Source organism: Cryptomeria japonica, chromosome 7 (assembly GCF_030272615.1).
Source record: "Cryptomeria japonica chromosome 7, Sugi_1.0, whole genome shotgun sequence".
NCBI lineage: Eukaryota > Viridiplantae > Streptophyta > Pinopsida > Cupressales > Cupressaceae > Cryptomeria > Cryptomeria japonica.
In genome coordinates, this window is record NC_081411.1 from 294,979,084 (window position 1) to 294,988,167 (window position 9,084).

Consider the following 9,084-nt stretch of genomic DNA (forward strand, 5'->3'; position numbering starts at 1 on the left):
TAAGCCTTGAGATGATTAAAAGCAGTTTGTCTTCGTTCATCCAATAGTTCAAGTTCTTGCAAGCGAGAGACCCTGTAGTCTTCATCACTGATAATGTTTTGCAAAGAGACTCGTAAAGAGCGTAACTCGACTTCAATAGGCAAGATAGCTTTAGTGTCGTAGACAAGTGAATAGGATGTAGCTCCTATAGGTGTGCGGACGCTTGTGCAGTAAGCCCAAAGTGCAGGATTAAGTTGGATATGCCAATTACGGCCAACATCGTCGACTGTCTTTGTCAAGATTTTAAGGATTGTTTTATTAGACGCCTCAGCTTGACCGTTACCTTGGGGATAATAAGGTGTGAAAAAATGATGGGTAATATGGAAGCGGTCACGGAGTTCACGAACATCCTGATTTTTGAAGGGACGCCCGTTATCAGTGATGATGGAAATAGGAATACCGTATTGACAAATGATATAGTTGAGAATGAATGTAGCAATTTGTTTTCTAGTGACTTGTGTGAGAGGCACGACTTCGATCCATTTTGTGAAATACTCTGTGGCAGTGATGATGAATTTATGACCGTCGGAAGATGGAGGGTGAATCTTGCCTATGAGATTGAGTCCCCACTGACAAAAGGGCCAAGGAATCGCAATTGGTTGAAGTTCTTGCGCTGGCACATGGATGAGGTCTCCATGAAGTTGACACTGCTTACATTTCTTGACAAATTGATATGAATCTTTTTCCATATTGGGCCAGTAATATCCAGTCCTGATGAGTTTCTTGGCTAAGGTAGGACCACTAGAATGTGGACCACATATCCCTTCATGTACTTCACGTAATGCAATTTGAGCTTTGTCTCTTTCTAAACATCTAAGAAGAGTGCCATCTAGACCTCGACGGTATAGGATATTGGCTAAAATGATATATCAAGAAGATTGGGGAATGAAAGTGCGGCGTTGGTTATTGGATAGCTCAGGAGGTAGGATGTTGTCACAAAGGTATGCGAAAATGGAACCGTATAACTAGGACTCAAGACCAACAACACATATCATCTCAGTAGGAGTGATTTCATATGAGGGAACCAAAAGGTTATCCACCAAGAACTCATAGCGGGTCTCACTCGGTGGTAGATCAATTAGTGAAGCAATTGTAGCCATGGCATCCACGGCTTTATTTTGCTCTCTTTGTATCTGCTCAAAGTTTATCTTCATGAAATGTTGTTTCAGGGTATGTGCAAGCTAATGAGTCACAAATTCGCGGAAGTCTGCGCGTTGGAAAATGCGCTCCGCAAAACGGGCCCCCGTTTTTAAAAAACGGGGGCCCGTTAATGGTTCGGGCTCCCGAGCCGAAAGGTCACGGGGTGCCGAAGCCAGATAAAACGGGCCCCCGTTTTTTAATAAACGAGCCCCCGTTTTTAAAAAACGGGGGCCCGTTTTGAAAAGCTATTTTTACCCTTTTTTTGGGATAATTTTTCATTTTACTGTTGCACAAGAAGATATCGAAAACGGGCCCCCGTGTTGTGGTTTCCACTTCAAACCTCCACCACTATCCCAGGTGCACATTCTATCACCTATTTTCACAGTTCATAATTTTCTTGTATATTTTTCTCTTTTTTTGGTGTATTATTTAGTTTTTTTTTTATTATTTTAGTTTTTTTTAATAGTAGCATATAAATAAATTATTTTTTATATTTGTAAATTCTTTATTTTGATGTAAAATATTTTTGAACAGTTAACCCTAAACCGTAATCAACAAATTTAGAAACCAAAACCAAACCTAGATAATTAACAAAATGAAATCGACACAAACAAAAAACCAAAAATGAAATGGGAACAAAAACAAAAACGTTCGAAAATGAAATCAACACAAACAAAAAACTGAAAATGAAATGGAAACAAAAACAAAAACGTTCGAAAATGAAATCAACACAAACAAAAAACCAAAAATGAAATGGAAACAAAAACAAAAATGTTCGAAAATGAAATTGACATAAAACCGAACATATGTACCTAAATTGTTCTTAATCCTCATTAGGCAATACAAAATTTACCACTAAATTAGTATAACCTTAAAAGTAATTAACATTAAGTTTTTCAAATTTTAGATATGAAAGTTTAGGCTTAGGTTTATGCCATGTCATGGCATAAAGGTCCTATTATGTCATGTGATGGTATAAAAGGATCAATTATGGACACAATTTTAGAGCAAAACTAGATAAGTTACTAAAATTGGAGTTTGGTTTACATAGGTTCATAAAGGAAGCTAATATGCCAAATATATAATTCATTAATACAAAATAAAAAATATTCTTGATTTATAATGTTGATTGATAATGAGTTTTCTAAATGGGGTGCTAATTATATATACATCTGAAAGATTTGAAAAATATAATTCCCAAGAAGTATTTTGAATATACAATTGAGGATATATATAATCTCATGGTTAAAGATGCTTAATTTCGATGAAAGTTATTTTTTGTATTACTATGTAAGAAATCCATAAATGGAATGAAAGTAAGACATGGCCATCTAGCATAGATCATCTTATATGTTGAAGGAGTATTTTGAGTTATATTAGAATTATTTGATGTGATTAAGTCCTAATTTTAGGATATGTAGAGTTCTTTTACTTTTAAGGTTGAAATAAAACATGGTGATTATGTTTTATTATCACTTTTATGCTTAACCTAGGTAAAAGTTTTAATGGAATTATTTTCATATTTAGATATATAGATCACAACTTATTATTATTTGTATGTTTCTTGTTTCTTTGAAAGAAATGCATATTGATTTATTTATAAGTAATAATTTATCTAATTATGCATTTATGAAATATATAGAAATTGAGATTTTTTTATTGAGGCTAATTAATTTTAAAACTCAATGGTTATATCCACTATCTAATGATGTAATATATCCAATGTTGTCCCCTTCTTACATATATTTGAACAAGAGATGGAATATTTCAAGACTTGAATGCAACCCTTATGTAAACTTTAATGATGTACATCTACTGATCCTCCTCACTAACCAAGAAACACTAGACTAACTCCATTAATGAATATTTCGAATTTAAAACCTATCAAATGTCTATAAAACATGAGAGAACCTAAAGGGTCTATATCCTCCTTGCCTAATGAGAGAGCAACATTTCTTTGAAAGTCCCAATGAGCCTCAAATGATCCTAATGAATGTAGGGCAGTCTTAATGAACCTAAGAAAGTCCTAATGAGCCTAAGAAAGCAATAATGAACTTGGGACAATCCTAATGAACCTAGGATAGTCCTAATGAACCTACGATAGTGTAAACAAGCCTAGTATAGTGTAAGAAAAAAACACTACAAAAAAGACCTCAAATGCGTTAAATGAATTTCCCAATAACGCACTCGTGTTTATCTTTTTTTGGTCATTTGGCTACCTTTTTTTACAACATCTTGGTGTATACGCCCCTAAGAAGACCTTTTCCTCAAAACTTTCTTGGATCATGAACTCCTCATGTGCACCAAACATTTAAGTTGCCACTTGGAAGCTTCTAATGCACACAATCCTTTCAATCAATCTACTCCATTGATCTCTCAAAACAATCTTAGTATTTAATCCTCTATCCTTCATTTCTTATTGAACTTTGTAAGAGAATTTGTGTATGGATTGATATCTTAAATTTTATAGAAAGATTATATATGAAAACAAATGATTGCGGAGTTTTATAATAAATGATTTATAGGAAATAATATTTTTTGAAGACCTTTTGTAAATTATAATCTTGTGTAGATTTGATTATGGGAGAAATTTAATGGTGAAATATGCTTAACTCTTCAAAAGTTTTGATGTTTTGTCTTTACATGACAACCACTTAGAATATAATATGTTTTAAGTATGTCATTTATAGTCATGGGAGATTAGTTTTTTTTTAAGATTGTTTGAAGACTAATCAATGTAATATGAATTGATGACAATTATCTCAAAACTATGTAATTGAATTCTAATAGATTTATGATGTTTCATTGAAAGTTTTTATTAAGTTTTATGCACAAATTTTATATTTCAAGATTCAATAGTATGTACATGTATATTTTTTTAAGTTCAATATTATATTATATATTTCATGTGTATCTCATTCAACAACATAGAAATGTTACTATTTATAAATGTTTTTTTTTAATTTAGTAAAATAGATTCTTCTTTGACATAGAGTTGTATATAATTCATGTATATCTTTATATATGCAGGAGTTCTTTGCCATCATGGATGTTTTTGACATAGATGAACTATTAGGTGAAAATCCCCCACCACAACCCCCTCCTCCTCCTCCTCCTCCTCCTCCACCACCACCACCACCACCACCACCACCACCACCACCACCACAACCCCCTAGATTGGATGAAATTCGTTTAAGAGAACGAATTAATGAAAACCTACAAGTGATTGAACAAAACATTGCTGCTATCCAAAATGAGCAAGTCACGCCACCCCATCTTGTAGAGTTTGCAAAATCAATGCAAACTGTTGTCGAGTCAGTTAGATCTGTTGATTCTCAATTAGATCAATTTCATAGACGACGACAAGAGTTGCGTGATTTTTATGCCGATGGTTTAACTTATAGACAAATCACAGATTTGAAAATAACCAAAGCTCATTTATGTCCATATTTTACCAACCCAAAAACAAGAGAACCAATGCAACCTAACCAGAAAAGAATTTCAATTAGGTGGTGTGTGCATCCAGAAATGGCTAGATACTTTTGGGATAGATGGTGGATGGTTTTTGATTATCCACCACATCGTAATTATGAGGTCCCTTTTTATTTTTTGAAGAAATTATACTGTGAGTTTGTAATGAACCAAAAACCAAATTATTTTGATATTAAGTCATTCCAGGGTGTTGGTCGTGGAATGCCACAGCATAGATTAGGGGCACGGAGTAATAATCCCCTACCGGATCCACCCATAGTTCCACTTGTTGCTCCATCGATTCCTGCAGATGTCCAAAATACATCATTCATTTCGACATTAGATGCTTTGACTTCCCTCACAGGGAACCTGAGTGAGCAAGCTGCTCACATGGCATCTGCTCCTCGATGGATGCCACATATGTGTTCGAGTTGTCATGAGACGTGTGTAGGTCCTACTACTGCTGCAGGATCTACTTCAGTTCCAGATGAGCATGATGCAGCAGATGATAGTATGATGACATCTTATATGGATTTTCTTTGCTCGGATGTTCATCTTGACCAGGTATAGATATATATAATATACATGTACATGTCAATGTTTTTATGTACTTTATTAAATATTGGTATAAACTAAGTGCATCTCTTTTTTTATACAATCTAATACTTCATTAAATAAATTTTGTTTATGTAGATAAGGACTACGCCTAATATTAGAGTTAATATTGCATCTACTGGAAGACAACTCGGCACACCTTATGGGGTATAGTATAAATTTCTATCTAGACATTGTACTAGATCTTTTTAAGTTAATATGCTATCGTCGTATATTATATAAATTTTCATGTTGATACATTGAATGCTTCTTTCTCCAGGATTCAGGTCATGAGGGACCCTCTACATCACATCAAGAAGAGGGTCTGACTATTGTGACACCATCTATGGTATGTATCTTATAATTCTTAACTTAAATATGAACTCTTACAATATTGTAACTTTACTTGAAATTATTTAGTACACATATATATGTTCACTAAATATGATTTCATTAAATGCATGTATGCAGGTGGACACTACCATTAGGATAGGTTATCCTCATAATTTTGATCAGAGCCAATTTGAACGCACATCGACATCCTTTGAGGTATTAATATGTAATACTTAATTTGATCTTATTTTTACTCTTAATTTAAGATTTAATTGGACACTTTGAATTTGACCTTGTACAGGAGTTAGCTAGCACTGCATTTGGTGTTGATACTGCACAAGATATTGCTACAGGATCTGATGAGCATATGGTAAGTTTGTAACTTAATTTATGAATTCTACTATATTTGATAAATGATTCTTTTAATAGTTAATTTCAAGTAATATTTTAATATTATTTTTTTATTGTACAGCATGAGACAGGTGGATCTGGACCACGTCCCGAGGACAAGAGAGATACTGCTATAGGATCTGATGAGCATATGGTAAGTTTGTAACTTAATTTACGAATTCTACTATATTTGATAAATGATTCTTTTAATAGTTAATTTCAAGTAATATTTTAATATTATTTTTTTATTGTACAGCATGAGACAGGTGGATCTGGACCACGTCCTGGGGACAAGAGAGATACTGCTACAGGATCTGATGAGCATATGGTAAGTTTGTAACTTAATTTACGAATTCTACTATATTTGATAAATGATTCTTTTAATAGTTAATTTCAAGTAATATTTTAATATTATTTTTTTATTGTACAGCATGAGACAGGTGGATCTGGACCACGTCCTGGGGACAAGAGACCACGAGATGTTATTGATGATAGCACTTAGATTTTACTATTTATTTGGCTTTGATATGTACTTTTTTATGGACTTTACACATTTGTTTACACGTGCACATACTTTATATATATGGATAGTTGCATAATAGGATTAGATCATATATATTTTGTGCATACTTTATATATTTTGTGCACATTAGATATTATGTGGAGTGAACATCATGTTACCATCTAGACATATATATGGATTAGATATTATATGGATTATGTGGACTTGAAATTTTACTATTTATTTGGCTCTGATATGTACTATTTTACGGGCTTTACATATTTGTTTACACGTGCACACCCATACTTTATATATATGGATAGTTTCATAATAGGATTAGATCATATATATTATGTGCATACTTTATGTGTATTGTGCGCATTAGATATTATGTGGACTTGAAATTTTATTTATGGAAGTTGTGCTTAAACAACTTTATAGGCATTATGTGGACTTGTAATTTTATTTTTGGAATTTTATTTAAATAGTTCTTGTGATTAGATAAACTACATGTGCATACATCTTGAACTAAGTATCGAAACATATCTTATAATTATAACATATTCTAAATCAAAAAGTATCATTTAACAAATATAATGAATAGAACTTGATTAAAACATAATTATCTCATTCATAAATTTGACCAGTAGTCTCTCATTTATGTATATTGTACACAAAATGTAATCAAGAAGACATATCTAAAATAAAATAAATAGTCTATTTAAATTATAATAATAAGGATTTATATCTCTCAAAATACAACATAAAGTATGCACAAACAATAGTAGTCATTGAGGGCAAGTCTACTCTGAGAGACCTAGAAAAAAAAATACATATGATTAGTTTTTATAATCAGGATGCATTGAATTTAAAATACAACATAAAGTATGCACAAACAATATAGTAGTCATTGAGGCCAAGTCTACTCTGAGAGACCTAGAAAAAGTAAATACATATGATTAGTTTTTATAATCAGAATACATTGAATTTAAAATACAAATGGATTTGCCTTAAGGGTACAAAAATTTAACTTACTTGTAATTATTCAAAATGAAACATAAAGTATGCACAAATAACTTTGTTTTCATTGATGCCTTCTACTTGTGGTAGACCTGAAACAAAATTTTAGTAGATTAGATTTTGTAATTATGATTCATGATTTAAAATACTATATATAATATGCATCGCGACTTTTAAAAGGGAGGTGGATTAAGGGTTCAAATTATAACTTACTTGATATTCATTCTATTATACCATCTGCATCCTCTCTCTTTTGCAAAGCATCTATAATTGTCTCGTGCTCTTCCATAGAGAGAGTCCATAATTGTTTATTAGCAGGCCTGCCACGATATCTATCCAATTTTATATTAGTTGCCACTACCAAATGTGAGTAATGTATAATCTTTTTCTCTAATTCATAATCTTCAAATGCGGGCAATCCATTCTTTCTTGTTAGATATTTGCGTAGCCAAGTGCCAACAACAACCACAGATCCTGTTGGATAGTCATAACCATCATCATCTACTCAAGGAGTAGTTAGCTTATGTTTTGGCTCTACACATCGAGCCAACCAATACTCTGTCCCCTCTTCATTGTCCTCTGGTGCAACAACAACATAGACATGTCCTGTGCACAAAACAATTTTATTTTAATATTTAATGAGAAATAAAAACAAAAATATACACTGTAAGATTTCATAAATTTATGTACTATTTAATAAATCAAAACAAATTTCAAAAATAATTTTACCTTGTTGTATAAGATCTGAAATGCGATCATAGTCATTTGATGCAAACATTTGATCCATATCTTCATCAGTTCTTTCATGCGGATCATTTGCATCTATGGGTGTCAATGATCTTTGTTGCCATTCTTCAACCCATTCTTTATTCTCACAAAATTCCCAATCTCCGGAAACACAAAACTGACAAAAGCAAGCAAGTTGCCTTGTGAATATAGTCCATGTGTTTGAATTAGAACTCTTAAACGAATGCCATTTAGTTGATCCAATGATGGTATTACAATCATGCCGAATAGGAATACTATCTTCCTCTATCAACCAGAAGAAACGTCGAATTGCAGAGTTTTCAGTTGATCCTTTTGACAACTTTGAATTGCACCAATCTACAACTGCACGAGCATCTCTGAATTTCACTGCATCCTCGAATTTCAATTGTTCTCTAGCAAGAGCTCTTTTTATACAGGCACCGGCTCCATCGTGTTCCCCCTTACCATGTCCCGCTTCAAAAAAACTCCATAAATGTTGGACATTGGTTATCTTGTGAACTTTGCATAGCCAATAAAACATTCTTGCATTTTTGAATTGTCCAGTGCAGTTATCTGACCATATCATATGTTGTTTCATGTCAATTTCTCTTTCCTTAAGATTATCATAAAATACCTCGAAACAATGTTGGACAAACTCTGAAGAGTGTAATCGATTATCACTAACATAGAAATGATACTCCCTCAAAATTTTTCTGTTATCTTCTGTACTGTCATGGTCATGTCTATATATAATGTGCACAAATATGGCCACTTGCACTGAGTTGTAGTATTGTGATTGAGTTTCCTCTTGTGGTTTTAGAGTATAATTTTCTGCAAAATCCACAACT

At 32.7% G+C, this 9,084-nt stretch overlaps 1 long non-coding RNA gene across 1 annotated transcript; it reads left to right on the forward strand.

The window, feature by feature from the left end:
- The first annotated feature begins 6,048 nt into the window (after positions 1–6,048).
- On the forward strand, positions 6,049–6,505 carry LOC131856342 (uncharacterized). Its single transcript, XR_009358442.1, has 3 exons — positions 6,049–6,121; positions 6,224–6,295; positions 6,398–6,505. It is a non-coding gene; the product is annotated as an uncharacterized LOC131856342 (long non-coding RNA).
- The last annotated feature ends 2,579 nt before the right edge of the window (positions 6,506–9,084 follow it).